This window comes from Muscardinus avellanarius, assembly GCF_963383645.1.
Source record: "Muscardinus avellanarius genome assembly, chromosome: 15".
Lineage (NCBI taxonomy): Eukaryota > Metazoa > Chordata > Mammalia > Rodentia > Gliridae > Muscardinus > Muscardinus avellanarius.
The window spans coordinates 88,185,438-88,202,338 of NC_137801.1; the positions used below are offsets into that span (position 1 = coordinate 88,185,438).

The 16,901-nt window shown below is 50.3% G+C and overlaps 1 protein-coding gene across 1 annotated transcript in view; it reads right to left on the reverse strand.

Annotated features, from left to right (window-relative positions):
• The window catches only part of ACOXL (acyl-CoA oxidase like), a gene marked incomplete at both ends in the record, with an annotated part of 233,611 nt that overhangs the window by 75,509 nt on the left and 141,201 nt on the right, over positions 1-16,901 (reverse strand). The gene's annotated exons all lie outside the window — the stretch shown is intronic.

Sequence of the window (16,901 nt, forward strand, 5' to 3'; positions counted from 1 at the left end):
ACTAGGTTGCTGAGAATCTCACTAAGTTGGCAAGCCTCGAACCTGCCATCCTCCAGTCTCAGTCTTCCAAGTACTGGTATTACAGTCATGCGCCGCCATGCCTGGCTCCAATACAACCCTTCTAAAAATTGGCAAAGAGACCTGCAAAGCCTCCTGGGAGGCCACATAAAAGTCCTTCCATTGCCCCTCTGCATCTTGGCATCATTACCGACTTTGCCCCATAAACTCACATCCAGGCCAGTTGCCTTTCTTCTTCATTTTATTTATTTAAGTTTTTTACTTCCTGAAGTCCACAGGGCAGTAGACCACTGCTCATTTCCAATGTGTTGACTTTTCCTCCCATAAACTAAAGGCCCAGGAAGACGTGCAGGATGCATGGCGCATCCCTGGCCCTGGCGTTTCCCTTCCAGGCCTCCTCACTCTCCTGCTCACTGTGCCCCCAGGAAGGCTCCAGAATTCTGCCCGCCGTCCAGCTCGGCCTCCACGGACCAGGCTAGCCCGCCGGGCACAGCAGAAGGGACTGTGCTGAGACTCCCAGAAGCCTTGCGAGTGTATAGGATGACTCTGAGCAGGACTGGAAAGCTTCCAACCTGTTGAGCAGGATTTTCAGGCACCTGGCACGTGGGGGCACAGGAGGGTGGTTCACACCCAGGGGTCCTGAGTGCCTGGGGGCGTGATGCCTGACTTAGACACAGGCATCGATGGAGCTGGGCTCCTGCAAGCGGGGCCGCCCGCCCGCTCCTCCCTCTTGAGCACCTGGCCTCAGCGTCGGGGCTAAACAGTGCCACCGTCAAGGTGAGAGGTGGCTAAGACGTCTCCACAAGCCTGTCAGGATCCCAGGCGTGGTGAGACAGACTTCTTCCACCCATCAGTACCATTTCCAACCTGGAGAAGTTCTCCCTTCCCTACCTCTCCTCCATAACTGGTAAAATCGGGTCTGACTCGATGTGTCCACACCGCGTGTCCCCCACCCAAGGCCAGAGCTGGCCCATCCCATCGTCCACCCATCAGTGCTCTCTCCAGGCCAGACACCGCACAGATGGCTTTACACAAACACTGTCCTTTCCACCCTCACGCAGCCCTGTGAGATGAAACCCACACCTCATTACAGATGAAGAGAGCAAAGGTCAGGAGACTCTTCTAGAATGTTCTAGAATGATCTCTCAAATTCTGGCACAGAAAAGGATGAACACAAGTCTACCATCTAGGTGTTCAGAAGCAGCAGTTACCCCTAAGGAGCACTGCTGCTGACACTCAGAATAATAGTGTTGAAGAAATCAGTTCTTTTTTCTGAGCATTTTGCTCTGGTCTCCCCCAGCGCTTGAGAGGTCCGTTGAGGTTCTCTGCACTGCCCTGGGACCAGGCACACAGGGACTGAAAATGAAGGAAGAAATTATCTACTCAGAACCAGCTCAGAGATACCAGCAGCGTCCCCAAGAGCAGGCATGGAGCCCCGTGACCATGAAGAGATTTTACCTCCCATTAATGCTTTGGTCAGCTTTTCATGGCTGTGACCAAGACACTGGCAAGGGCGGCTTAGAGGGGGAAGTTCATCTGCGCTCACGGTTTCAGAGGCTCGGTCCATGGCGGGCCGGCTCCAAGGCCAGGCATCATGGCGGCAGGCATGGGGACAAAAGCCGCTCAACTCATGACGGCCAGAAGCAGAGATGGAGGAGTGGGTGAGGACAGATCCAGTCCTCAGGCCCACCTCTGCCCTAGGGACATGCTCTCCACACATGGGCTTTGGGGGACGCTGAGAACCAAACCCAGCAATTAGGTCTTCAAGTGGATAAACGCATTTCTCTCCTAGGAGGTGGGCCTCCACTTTGAAGTCCTCCTCTAGCTGGAAAGTCAGGCGAAACTGTGACGACCCCCCCCCATGGCCTTCAGCGCGAGGTGACGGCCGGCAGCCCTGACAGAGCTTGTGGGTAACTGAAAATGGGGCGGGGGGTGCCGTGTCACTGCCTCGTCTCCCTGGCCGCGCTGATCCGAATTCTTGGCCCGTGGGAGGCGCTTACACACTAACTGGGTCCAGAAGGTCCTGGCCTCCGTGGTCTGGGTGAACGTGTGCACACATTTCGAGAAGTTACTGAGTGGGTATTTACAGGCATCTTCTCGAGGACTTGAATGATAAATTAGGGGCCCTAAATTCTTTAGGGGGAACAAATGATTTTGAATAGTGTGTGTGTGTGTGTGTGTGTGTGTGTGTGTGTGTCTTTTTTTAATTAAAAAGGAACTTTGGGCTTTTTATTAATTACTAAAACCAACACATAAGCACTATAAAAAAAGAAAAAAGAAAAGAAAAACAAATTAAACGAGATTAAAGAGTCATCTGCTACCTCGTGGTGAGAGAGAAATGGTTTCTGGGAAAGAATGACTTTGAGAAAAGGGCTTCAGAGATAAGCTGGTCACGAGGTTGGGGGGCAGGATTGAGGGACAAGGAAGGAAAAGGCCAGAACATGAACAGAGCAGGTTTGGTAGAAGGGAGCCATAGAGTGGCGGGGAACACGCCAGGTTTGCAGGTCCTTGCAAGCCAGCGGCGCAGCACCAGATTTGGGGTGGGTCTTTCCTGGGCCCGGCCACAGTCGGCAGTCAGCCTTCTCAGGGGAGGGTGGGAGGAAGGGGAGGAGGAGGAGCAAACAGGAGTTCAGCGCTGTGTCCAGGCTCCGAGGAGAAAGGGCCGGAGCTGCGCCCGCGGTGAGGCCCTCTGGCATCTCCCTCCCCGCCCCCAGCAAGCACTGAGGTGTGCCCAGCTCTGCCCATGGGGCCCCTGCTGCCTGAGAGACCCACCTGCCCTTTATTCTGGAGTATCTTAATCTGCTTTCTGCTGCTGTTACTGAACCCTGGGGACTGGCAAGTTTATAAGGGGAAAAGGTTCCTCGGCCCTCGGCTCTGGAGGCTGAGGAGCTTGGGCCTGGGCGGCCACGTCTGCTGAGCTCCCTCCCTCTTGCTGATGGGGACCCGCAGAGTGCCGAGGCGGCTCAGGGTGTCGCGTGGGGAAACACAGCGAGCACCTCAGGGCTCCTCCTGGTCTGAGACCGCCCCGCACCCCACCCACACGGCCTCGGAGACCCCACCTGCAAGTGCTACAGATGAAGCTCCCACCTCTTCAAAGGCCCCTCGGGATTGAATTTCAACGTGGGATTGGGCGGGGACAGGCGTCTCGTTGGCCCAGAGGCCGGGGCAGGCCGGTCTCAGGAAGAGGTACCTGGACCCCCGTTCATCTGACTCTCGTAGAGACCCATCAGCGCCGGGGCGGCGGCGGCCCTGCACGGGAGGAGGCAGGATAGGCCGCTGCCACGCGTCTCCCCTGGGCACCTCCTTCCAGAGCCCGCTGTCCTCGGTGAGAGCCTGCTTCCCGGCTGCCCCAGAATGCCGACAGACAGACTCTCTCCAGGATATTTTCTAGAAGCATCTGAAACATTCTAGAGAAGCAATCATGGCTTCAATCCATGTTCTTCCTGTCTTTCTGTTACACACACACACACACACACACACACACACACACACACACACACACACACGGTGCTGTTTAATCTCAGACCTCGGGCCTTTGGAGTTGTGAGAACATAGTTTTCTGTTGCTTAAACCAAAATGCCGATGTCACTGAGTCTGGGAGCCTGGCGGGCTAAGCGTCCAGTGTCAGTGCCGGTCTCCCGTCTTCACCACCAGAAGTGGGCCTGTGCTACCTGCTTCCCGGACGTGGAGACCTTTCCTCACAGCGCCTGGGTCCTCCTTACGGAGTTCCGTCTCTCCCCAGGGCTCCTGCCCGGGGCCTTCCGTATTGATTCTCGCAGGGATTGGTAGGGGACGATGGGAAAGAAGAGGAAAGTCAGGGAGTGAAGAAGTTCCATCCCCCCCCAAAAAAGTGAGTAATATTTTCCATTAGCTTACTTTACTCTTAATAAAACAAGAAGGGGGCGGGGGAACGCGGACTAGACAGAGGGAACTCGAAACCCATGTTCCAAAAGCCAACAGAATCCTCAGGGGCGGCGCGGCCCTGACCTCTAGTTTCTGCAGAAGGAGTGCGCTGGGCAGACGCTTCCTCTCCTCCCCACCTTCTGGGCGGCATCCAGCCTCATAGTGAGTGATTGCGGATGTCACTGGGGCCGCGCCCCATTTCAGAGAGGGCCCCACAACACAGATTTTACGATGTGAGCTTTGTACGCTGAAAGTTTAATATTTTCCTGCTGTTTTTAACGTCCCTAAATTTCTTACTGGATCATTGCTTTCAATAAATGGATCTGAACAAATTAGAAACAGGCTTTCGGCCCCCCTTTTAAACAAATCGAGGGTAGATTCTGTTAATGTGAAGAGGAGAAACAGATGAGATCAATCTTATTTGTTAGGGGAGGGCCAGTTAAAAACGTAGAGACTGACCCCCAAACCAAAGGGCCAGTGTCTATGCACAGTTAGCTCTGCCTCTGCACCTCCCTCCCGGGGGGGGGGGGAGAACCTGCTGAGAGAGAGGTAGGAGACCTGAGGCCTGCAGCCGCCCTAGGCCGCCCAGGGCCAGGTGGAATCCAGGTTCAGCATCAGCAGGAGTGCCGGTGGCCCTGCCCCCAGCTCTGGGGTGACACCCAGGCTTCTGTGTCACAGGCTCCAGGCTCCCCGGCTGAACTGTAGACTGTCCTGTGCTTGTGCGAGAGACAAGTATTGGCCCAACAAATTAACCGGGTCACTAAAACTCTGGACAGTTCCAGAAAGGAAAAGCAGACACTCTGTGAGGGAAAGATAGCAAGGAAGCCTCCCCCTATTTGGACGGCTGGGGTTTCAGAGACCTGTGCCATTGGGAAACCTAAGGGGAAATTGGGCCAAGCTAGGGAGGAGCGGTATTGCTGAGGGTAGGGGAGAAGGGTGCAGAATGTTGAGGTGCTGGAGAGGCGGCTGGGCTGAAGCCAGGACGGAGGAGGGAGGAGGGAGGAGGGAGGAGGAGGGAGGAGGGATGAGGAGGGAGGAGGAGGAGGGAGGGATGAGGGAGGAGGGAGGGAGGAGGGAGGCCCCGGGGTGAGGATGGGGCGCAGAGAGCGTCGCTCGGGACCCCAGAGCCACCTTGGAGACTTCTTTTATGTTGTGCAAGTGAAGTGGAAAGTCAGGAGCAAGCGCTGGAGTGAGATGACCGGCGTTAGAGGATCATTCTAGCTGCTGAATGGAGCAGAGACCTTAGGAAACAAGAGGGGGGGGGGGATTAGACCCGCTGGAGGGTGAGAGGGCCCGGGGGGAGCAGAGGCAGAGGGCAAAGGGCATAAAGGGGGAGAAGGCAATGCAGGGGCGAATGTGGTGGACAGCACGCCACTGACCGAGCTAGGGACTCCCGAGGAGGGTGTCTGTGGGAAAAGATCTTCAAGCCAGCTGTAATCCTGGTACTTGAGAGTCTGAGACCGGAGGATTGTAGGTTGGAGGCCAACCTCAGAAATTTAGCAAGTCTCTGTTTCAAAATAAAAAATGACACGGGCTGGGAGTGTAGCTTGGAAGTAGAATGCCCCAGGATTCAACCTCCAGTGCCAAAAAAATAATAAGAAAAAAGAATTAATGTTTGTATATGTCAGCTAGATGTGGTGGTGCACACCTGTAATCCTAGTGTTTGGGAGGAAGTAGGATCCCAGCCTCGGCAACTTGGGCCCTTGTCAACTTAGTGAGACCTGTTTCAAAAAATAAAATAGGGCTGGGGGAGTATAGCTAAAAGGTAGACTGACCCTGGGTTCAAGTAACAGTAACACACACACACACACACAGACTTCATATACGTAAGGTTAAATGTGAAAATGGGGGGACGTCCTAGTGGACTGGTGGAAATGAGCATTAGGCAGAAGAATCTGGAGATGCCAGAAACTGTCCGGGGCCTTCATCATAGGTAGTGCTAAAACCCGCGGACAGGGCAGACTCACCAGAGGAGAGAACCCAGGCCCATTTCTGGAATATGCCAGCCTCAGGAGGTCAGATGGAAGGAGACCCACAGAGGAGACTAGAGCCAAGCTGGGGAGAAGACGCCTCCCTCCCGAGGGCGATCTGCTGGCATGCTCCTGAGAGCTCAGGCAGGTAAGGGCCATGCAGGTCCTTTGAACCGAGCCACCAGGAATCCTTGGTGTGAAGGTTTGGGTTTAGAATGTCCCAGCCCCTCACAGACATAAGGCAGCAACCTTGGAAGGAGGGTTTGGTTGCTAAGATGGGGTTTCTGGGCACATGGCCTTGGGATTTGTGTTGTGTCTCTGAATCCCCTTGCTCCCCCGCTCTCTCGCTTCCGGCCTCCATGATGTGAGAGCAGAGCTGTGCTCTCTCCCTCTCTGCTCTGACCTCCATGATGTGATCTGACCTCCATGATGTGAGAGCAGAGCCGTGCTCCCTCCCTCTCTGCTCTGACCTCCATGATGTGATCTGACCTCCATGATGTGAGAGCAGAGCCGTGCTCCCTCCCTCTCTCTTGCCTCCTCCTGCCCTGAGCTCCAGACCCTGGTCTCACATGAGCTGAGTGCAGAATCTAAAAACAAAACAAAACAAAACAAAACCATGAGCAAATAACTCTTCTTTCCTCTAAGTTGTGTGGTCAGGTCTTTTGGATTTCAGCAGCAAGAATGTTAACCAAGACAGAAATTGTACTAAGTGGAGTCTTTGCTATATCTTTGTGACTCTTTGGAATCGCTTTGTGAGAGGAAATGGGAAGGGCCAGAATGTGGCTAGAAAGGTGGAAAGTAGAGACTGTGCTAAAGAAATGTGAGAGAGCAAAGAGGACTCCACAGGAAAATGGAGTAGAAGTCACACGTTACATTCTGGCAAAGAAGTTACCAGCATGTCTCCTGTGTCCTGTGTGAGGCGGAATTTGGACTGATTAAACTGGTGGAAGAAATCTCAAAATGGCAAAATATCAACTGCCCTATGGATATTGAAGTCTGCATTCAGCCAATTGTACAGTAAATTTCAGAAGCAGAAAGCAAAGCAAAGAAACTTTATAGATTTGCAGTTTGGCGAAAGGCATGGGTAAAGCTGGGGCCCAGAGAGATGGTACTGTAAAAAAAAGTAAGATGGCTGAAGGGAAGTCAAATGCTGACTAGAAACAGGGAAAGGAATGCAGTCAGGGCAGTTAAAGATTTGTATAAACGCCAGGTGTGGTGGTGCAGGCTTGTAAATTCAGCAACTCGGGAGGCTGAGACTGGAGGATTGTGGTTCAGCCAGCCTCAGCTACTTAGTGAGGCCCTTTGCAACTCATTGAGACCCTGTTTCAAAATAAAGAATAAAAATAGGGCTGGGGGTGTAGCTCAGAGGTAGAATGCCCCTGGGTTCCATCCCCAGTACCACAGAAAGAAAAAAAAAGATTGCACAAAATAAGAAATGATGAGGTCAAGGCGGTTTGTATCCATGGACACAAGGGCAGCATCTTGAATAAAGGCAGACCCCTCCCTCAGGCCCCGACGGAGGCAGGTCCAGCGCTGCCCGCGATGGCGGCCAGATCCTCTGATTGGCAAGGGCGTGACTCCCTTGGCTGGTGGCAGCCGACGAGGATGTTCACACGATGCTGGCTTTGCTGGATGGCAAAAGGGATCATGGAGTTTTCCTCCCAGATTTCAGTGGGAGACCTGGGAAGCCAGGCAATGTGTAGGAGGGTTGAAATCCCTGCAAGCAGCCCTAAATGTGGCAATTTGTAAAGATGTGAGCATGAAACCAAGGTTCAAGAAAAATTCCTGCATTAGAAATGCCAGAAACAGAACAAATGGGAAGAAAAGCTGCAAGCCATGGAGCCAGGCTGGAAGAGCCAGTGTGCTGCCCATGCAATCCGCCAGGCCACGGGGACGGGGCTGCCAAGGCCCTTGGAGATCATACCTCACCACCATGAGCCCCAGATGCTGCCCATGCAATCCGCCAGGCCACGGGGACGGGGCTGCCAAGGCCCTTGGAGATCATACCTCACCACCATGAGCCCCAGATGCTGCCCATGCAATCCGCCAGGCCACGGGGACGGGGCTGCCAAGGCCCTTGGAGATCATACCTCACCACCATGAGCCCCAGATGCTGCCCATGCAATCCGCCAGGCCACGGGGACGGGGCTGCCAAGGCCCTTGGAGATCATACCTCACCACCATGAGCCCCAGATGCTGCCCATGCAATCCGCCAGGCCACGGGGACGGGGCTGCCAAGGCCCTTGGAGATCATACCTCACCACCATGTGCCCCAGATGCTGCCCATGCAATCCGCCAGGCCACGGGGACGGGGCTGCCAAGGCCCTTGGAGATCATACCTCACCACCATGTGCCCCAGATGCTGCCCATGCAATCCGCCAGGCCACGGGGACGGGGCTGCCAAGGCCCTTGGAGATCATACCTCACCACCATGTGCCCCAGATGCTGCCCATGCAATCCGCCAGGCCACGGGGACGGGGCTGCCAAGGCCCTTGGAGATCATACCTCACCACCATGAGCCCCAGATATGGAGCTACAGGATCAAATTCTTGCCCTGCTGGATTTCAGTTTTGGTCCCATTCATTCTTTCTATGGCCCTATTCTTCTGTTTTGAAATGCAAATATTTACTCTGTTACATTGTAAACTGGATATATGTTACTTGCCTTTTGTTTTTATAGGAGCTAGTAGTCTAGAGCTTACCTAGACTCTCAGAGGAGACTCTGGACTTGAGTGATGCTGGATCTGTTAAGACTGTGGAACTCAGAGATTGACTAAATGCATTTTGCACTGTCAGGTGGCTAGGGAGCCAGCGGTGGAGTATAATGGTTTGGATTCAAATGTTCCTTCATAAGTGAATTTGCCCTCATCAGTCTAGGCACTCTGTATTGGGAGGAGAGGAAGTGAGGAGGTGGGAGCATCAAGTGCTGTGTGCACAAATGTTACCGTCAACATACGATTTATATTACGATGTAATCCTATAATGGGCCAATAAAAGCACATTATAAAAAATTCCCTTTATCTCTTACATTGAAAGTGGGGCTTGGTTGCTATGAAGGGATGCCTGGGGGTGTGGCCTGAGGGACGGTGCTGTGCCTTGGAATCCGCTTGCTTGTCTGCTGTCTTGCTTCCGCCCTGAGTTCTCTCTCTGCTTCCCAGCCCTGCCCTGAGTTCCAGACCCTGGCCTCATATGAACAGATCCCAGAATCTCCAAGAAAACCTGTGAGTGAGTAGCGCTCCCCTCCTCCAAGTGTGTGGTCAGGTCTTTGGGTCACAGCTGTGGGAATGCTGACCACAACACCCGGTGACTTGACGGGAGCAGCAGTGGTTGTGGGGAGGGGAAGCAGGTTCACTCAGGCTGTCTGTCTCTGGCAATATGGCAGCACAGACACTCTCTTAAAATCTCTCTGGAAAAAATCATGAAAAATATGCTTGAGAATTATTTCTTTTAAAAAAAGAATAGATTTTCCGACAGAGAGAAATACTCTGATACTGAACACAGAGGTGGGCATGGCTCCAAAGAGGCTCGGTGTTGGACGTTGAGACGAGGTAAGAGGTTATAGAAAGACCTCTCTATAAACCTAGTCCCCTGAAAAGTGATGTTTGCTCAGGTGAAATAAGGAAGCACCGTAACCGAGCCAAGATAACAAGGAGGAGACACGTTAGCCTCAGCTCTGGCCAGGCAGGAGCGGGGCAGCTCTCTTTAGAATTCCCAACCACAGGGGCCTTTGTGAGCTCTGGGGCCTGAACCCATACTTCCCACAAGGCACTTGAAGCCCCCAGAAGAGCCAGCTTACAGTGGGCCTGGGCTGTGGTCTCCGGGCACCTACCTGGTAGGTTGCATGTGGACACTCTGTGGGCTGAAACAGCTGCTAAATTAAAGCCCCTGTGATCTGAGCACAGAACAGAACATGGGCGTGATCCAAAGAGGTGACAACCGAAGGCTGAAAGCCACAGAGGCGCGGAGCCTGCCACAGCCCGAGGTGCCCAGAGGATCACAAAGAATGTGAAGAAGAGCCGGGCGCGGTGGGCACGCTTGTCATCCCCGCGCTCGGGAGGCGGAGACAGGAGGAGCGCGCAGGTTCCAAGCCAGCCGTGCGCGCTGGCTTAGGAGACCCTGTTTCCAAATAAAAATGTAAAAATAGGTCTGGGAGTGGAGCCCGGAGGTAGAAGGGCTTCCAGGAACCCCAGTACCACCAAAAAAAAAAAGAAAGAATGTGAAGAAGAAACGTTGAGAATGGAAGCGCCTGGCATTTTCAAGATTTTGAGTGACACAAACTCAGTGTTACGTATTCAGCAAGTTCAAAAAATAAAAACAAGTTGACACTCACACACAATTCCATGAAACGTTAAAACACAATTCTTATAAAAAGCAGGAAAGAAAGGCCACCACAAAAAGTCACCAGTAGATAAACAGCTTCTTTCTGAGCAATAACAAAGGAATCAAGACTAAGAGTAGAAACTTTAAAATACTGAGAGGAAATGCCTGACGACCGTGAACACTCTTAATACTTAACCATAGAAGATTGTGCGTGAAACAAAGACATGTTCAACAAACAAAACCAGAGACCCACGCGAAGTGATGATGTGAAGAAAGTACTCCAGAAACAAGGAGAGCGATGAAACAGATGCAAGAAGGGGTCTGAATGAAGAAACTGGTTAAAGTCAGTAGTTGAAAAGAATTGCTGGTTCTAAGCCGGGCATGGTGGCACATGCCTGTGATCCCAGTACTTGGGAGGCTGAGACAGGAGGATCTCAGGTTTGAGGACAGCCTCTGCAATTCAGAGAGGCCCTCAGCAACTTAGTGACACCCTGTTTCAAATTAAAAATGAATAAATAAAAATAGAGCTGGGGATCGAGCTCAGAGGCAAACTGCCCTTGGGTTTAATCTTCAGTAGTATAGAGGGAGAAAAAAGAAAGTAATTTAAAATGAAGCAGTGATTCCACATAATCGTAGGTAGAATGACAAGTGTGAGGATTAGAATCCATTGTACTGAAGCAGTGGAAATTCAACAGAAGGTGATCGGGTATCCAACTGGTAATTAGTTACAGCAATACAAGCTCTTACTTTGTGTGTGGGGAGATAACTAACTTTTGATGTTTAGGTTAAACATTCATGTTAAAATTGCTAGGGTGACTACAAAATAAACATAAATTGAGTGAAAACTAGAATATAAAAATCTGAGAAAAGGGAGGAGAAAAAAAACCACAATAGATCTGAAAGTCAGAAGTCCAAACCAGCAGACATGACACAACACATAGAAAGTAAGTTGGAAAATATAAATTCAAATGTATCAACGGTAACAATATATGCTTAGACTAAGTGGGCAAAAAAAAAAATCCAGGGGCAAATTAAATTTTAAAACACAAATGTCGTTTATAAGCAATACAAACGAAACACAATAATACAGAAAAGATTGAAAGTTAAAGGCTGTTTTTTAAAATTACTACAGATTCTGCTCAGCTTATTTGCAGCTATAACCTAAAAGGCTGACCTTGTAATTTAGGGGAAAGGAAGTTTTGTACGGGTTCAGATTCAGATCATGCGAGGCTGAGCACCCTGAATCTCAGGGCAGGGCGGCAGGAAGACCACATGGGCTGCGCGCCTCACATCCTGGGGGCCGGACACAAGAGCCAGAGCCAGGGGAGGCGGAGCCACGTGTAATCTCCAAGGCCCACCCTAGCTGCCTACAATACCACCCAGGAAAGCCCATTCTATCTCCTGGTGGGACCACAACTCTCATGACTCCACTATATCAGTCCTGAATATTAATAAATGAGCTCTCTGGGGGACATTTGATATCTGACTATAACACTAAGAAATGATAAATACCAGCCAAAGAGAAGCTTTGTCTTCATATTAATACTGGACAAAATATAGTCGAAGGCACTGCTAGAGATAAAGAGAGTCACTACCTAAGAATAAAGGGTTTGACTCAGCAGGAAACTAAGACAATTCTCACAACACGATGAAGACAATTCTCATAATCAGTCTCATAACACAAATTTGATGAGACTGAAATTGGCAGAATTACAGGGAAAATTGTCAGACTGTCAATAGCGAGAGACTTTGGCACAGTAATTGATACGCCAGAAAGACGAAAACGTCAGTAAGGATAAGGAGTATCTGAGTAGCATCACCAATAAGCGTCATCCGTTATCACATGGGAAACCTTCTGCCCAGTTAAGGGTTCGTATCAGTTTACTATATACAGGAAAGCTGGCCATGCTCAAGACCACAGAGTAGATAGTAAGGAATTTCAAGGCATCTCTGCTACACTGGCCATCTTCTCTGGTGGAATTAATCGGGAAAACCAATATAAGATCATCACAGCAACAACTACTGCTACTACCAAGAAAAAGGCCGTTTCCCACAACAGTTAGGCTGCTTAGCCAGGTGGCCTGGGTTTGAGCACCGGCTTTACAGCTCGGGAGCTGTGTGCTCGTGGGTATGTAGCTTAAACATTTCACACAGATAGTACTGGGGACATGATAGTTTTGCTTTGTATTAATTATTGTAGGAAGCTCATTGATGTCAAGTGTGAAGACTGGTTCTGACCAAACTAAGACTTTAACAATGGCTGGTTATTCTTACTGTTCTTAAGTATCTGGCATTAGAAACTTAAAAAATATACTTAATGAAAGTATGAGTCATAGCATGTTGAAAATATCACGATATACTAAGAATCCATCCACAGAAAATCTTATACATTGAATCATGGTTGATACAGCCAAAGCAGTATTTAAAAAGAAAAGTTAATAGCTTTAAATGTTTACATTAGAAAAAGAGAAATGGAGAAAATTAATAATATCTAAACTAAGATACTAAAAGATTTGTAGGAGAATGAACCCAAAGAAAATAGAAAGAAAGAAATAATAAAGATAAAATCCCATGAAATAGAAAAACCTAACAGAACAATGAGGCCCACAGAGCCAAAGCTTATTTGAAAAAAACACCAACAAAAATAAATTCAGAGACAAGGTGGTTATAAGCTATTCAGGTCTCCTATTTTTTCTCGAGTCTGTTTCTGCCACTTGTATTTTTCTGGTAATGTGTCCATTTCTTCTTAGTTTTAAACTTTCTTGGCATAAAGCTCATAAGGCGCTGATATCTCTTTAATGACTGCTATATCTATAGTTCTAATTTCGTTTCCATTTCAAATGGTGTTTGTTTGTTTGTTTGTTTGTTTGTTTGGCATACAAATGACCGAGGCACCTTGGGGACGGGACCCGAGTGTAAACACAGAGTGTATGTTTCACACACATCTATACAGGTCGCTTGGAGTGGACTTTACAGCAAGTGTGTCATGCGCCGGCGTTTAACGGCAGCTTGTCACGCGGGTCCGTCCTGGAATTCCAGTTGTGTTGCTATGTCGGCCCTTCAGAGGCTTTGGATTTGGGAGCGTTTCGTATTTCAGGACTCTGGATGGGGGTGCTCGGCGTGTGTACTGCATGGCTGGGGGCAGTCACAGATGCAGGGAGCTGCAGGAGTTGGGGACGGGCAGACACCTGTCGTGCGCAGTGACGACTCTTACACGATCTTCCTCAAGCAGTTTTATTACCCCAGGCTCTTGTACAGTTCCCGTAAATCTTCTTCCCGTAAATCTTCTTCATCTTCACCCGTAGATCTTCTCCCGTCGATTTCCTCCCCCCAGAAATCTTCCCCTTATATAGAGCCCAACAGCCAATCAGCAGACTATTCACGTGCACAACTCATGGCAACAGCCAGTCCATTGGCTGTTGCCCTATGGCATGCGGTGTTCCCGTGTATCTCATGCTCTTGTCGTCACTTCCTGAAAGCTGTTTACCACCTAAGTGCTCTGGGGAAGATTTCCGCTCAGCGCCATCTTAGCTCTCGGACTTATTGGCTGATGGGCGGGGCCCGTCACAGTTCCCCCTTTTTTGTTTTTTCAGACAGGAGAGGACAGAGGACTCAACCCCTGTATGTTTGGAAGGGGCTTCTAGGCCCACCACCTTTTGCCAGGGACGGGACAAGAATCAGTGGCAACCCGTATGCAGTTGAGCATGCCCTCCTCGGGATGCACCCTCCCGGGGTCCCGAGTGCAGTCCTAGCTGGCATCCTGTCATTAAGACTTTCCCATCGCCGCAAGCCATATTTGAGGGGATTGTCCCAACTCCATGGCTGCAAATGCCTGAGCTATGAGCACTTGATCTGTAGCGCGCTGACGGATTAGTTTTCTAAGACAGTAGAGACATAAGATACACAGTAAGACCAGACAGAGACCAAGAGCACCCAGTCCAGCCCACTCTTTTAAATGACGAGCTGCTTGTTGGATCCAGGACATCAAGGTGCGGGCCATCACCGGGTCAACTCGAGTAGTATTAGTTTTGATGATCTCCAACCGCAACTATTTTGTCAAATTGTCAAATTTCGATGACCAGTTATCTGTAAGATATGCAGAAAGCTCGCGAGAAAGATTAGCGGCAATAGACGCGTTATCATTAATCATGACAAGGGGAGCTAAATCCGTGCAACTGCCATTTATCCCACAAAGAAGCCACAGATCAAATGGGTTAGAATGAAAGGCCATGGTCAGGCTCTGATAAGTAAAATTATAACCTGCAAAAGTAGAATTTGCTCCTGTGCCAATTTTAGGGGAAAAGGTAAAAGCATTAAGCGGGGAAAAACTTGAGCAGAATGACTCAAAGGCAATGGAAAAGGAAAAGCAGTCAGAAGCCCCCATTGTGGATCAATCCAAGTATTGGCCAGGATTTAAGGTGGCCCTAACTAAATTTTGCCAGTCTCCTGGGGTCATGGCATAACGATGTAAACTCTCTATTATTGCTATATTGAAAGCAGCTGACGACCCAATTCCCGCATCTCTCCACATCTGACTACTAAAAAAGACACCTTCTCCTGCTCCGGGCGCAGAAGGGTTATACGGAGGAGGCGAAATTTCCTCTTTAATCAGTTCAAAAGCTTTCACTTGTTTACCAATGGCCTCTAATTCCTCCTCAGAGTCATCTTCCCCCTCTGACTCTGAATCCTCCTCACTGGCCACTTTAGAGGAAGTTGAACGTTCCTCTTTTACACCGTCTAAAGCTGCCTGGCCCTCCTGCACAAATTTTCTAAAGCGCCTTTCTTCCAAACAGGCACGAATCAGCCGACAAAGCGGCCGAGTCCCTCCTGTGACAATACCTTGTTCTTCGGCGCGTTCTACGTCTCTTCCCAATTTATCCCAGCTTGCTAAAGAAAGATTCCCTGATACTGTAAACCATGGCGCTACCCTATCTATTTGTTCGAGAAAATCTTGTATTGTCTTGTCCCTAAGCTTTAGGCCTCTACTTTTCAACAAAGCTTTCAATGCTTTATGCAATGGGTGAGATGGACTATTTCCCATCTTGTCGAATCAGGACCAGCCCGATTCTCTAACTTGCTTACACTAAAAAATATCCTCCTTAATGGAGCCCCCTTTGATCGGGGAAAATAACCCTCCGTAAACGGAGCCTCCTCCTCCCTTTTCGGAGTCAAAGGAGTACTTACCAGCCAGCTGCCCTCCTTAATGGAGCCCCCTTTGATCGGGGAAAATAACCCTCCGTAAACGGAGCCTCCTCCTCCCTTTTCGGAGTCAAGGAGTACTTACCAGCCGGCTGCCCTGGACTGCCGAGGTTCTGATCAAAGCGAAGGTCCCCGTACGGGCCACCACTTGTCGTGCGCAGTGACGACTCTTACACGATCTTCCTCAAGCAGTTTTATTACCCCAGGCTCTTGTACAGTTCCCGTAAATCTTCTTCCCGTAAATCTTCTTCATCTTCACCCGTAGATCTTCTCCCGTCGATTTCCTCCCCCCAGAAATCTTCCCCTTATATAGAGCCCAACAGCCAATCAGCAGACTATTCACGTGCACAACTCATGGCAACAGCCAGTCCATTGGCTGTTGCCCTATGGCATGCGGTGTTCCCGTGTATCTCATGCTCTTGTCGTCACTTCCTGAAAGCTGTTTACCACCTAAGTGCTCTGGGGAAGATTTCCGCTCAGCGCCATCTTAGCTCTCGGACTTATTGGCTGATGGGCGGGGCCCGTCACAGACACCACGAGGCACAAAGGCTGCGCCCGTGAGCCTGGAGGGACACAGAGACCTCCAACAGGCGTGCACCCGCTTGCCCGCTCACACGAGTGTGTAATGGCTGCCCCTCTCTTGCTTCCAAGAGAGTCCCAACTAAGACGATCACAACGTCGGAAGCCAACATGGATGCTGCACGGCCTGCCCTACTTCTTGACTGCTGGGTGGGATACGGGTGAGTCTTTTTGGAGAGCCAGGAGCCATTTCAAAGGAGGAGAAAATGAGAATGATAGCCACACGCAGTAGAGTCCGCGTTTGGCAGGCGGCTCAGGACGGCGCAGGCCTACCCATGGTCCTCTTACATTTCGGGATGTTATCCATTCCCTATGGAATGTGCAATCCTCTCGTTTATGCCCCTCAGGAGTTTGGGCTGAGACCTTCAGAGGAATGTTGCCACCAAATGGATCATCCTGGCGTGTTTTAGCATCTTTCCCTATTGGTGACGAGGGTCAGTTTGACTGCCTGCTCCTCTCCCTCTCCAGTTGGCCTGACAAGAGAGGGCCTGCTGACCCCAGACTGCCACAAAGGTGACTGCAGACTAACAGCAAAAGACAGAGTGGCTTGCTTTAAAACCGCGGATTAAGTTAAACGAGGTTTAAGGGTAAAACGCTGGTTAACACAGAAGCCAGGGGGTCAGAGAATAAAGCTGTCACCTATGACCCTGCCCAAAAAAGGGGGGTAGGATCCTGAATCAGGGACAAGAACCTTGGGCCCTCATGAGAATCTCTGCCTCCACCTCTTCCTAGATCAGGAGAAAACACCTCCTGGCCCCCGTTCGGCCATGCACAGGGAAGCAAGGAGGACAGCAGCAACTCCTGTCCCTAGGACTCCTGGAGGACGAGAGGTGGCGAGGTTGGCCCAAGCACTACCTAGCAGGTGATCCAGGAAGGTCAGGAGCCAAAACTGGAAGCTTCTTTTGAAAGCCAG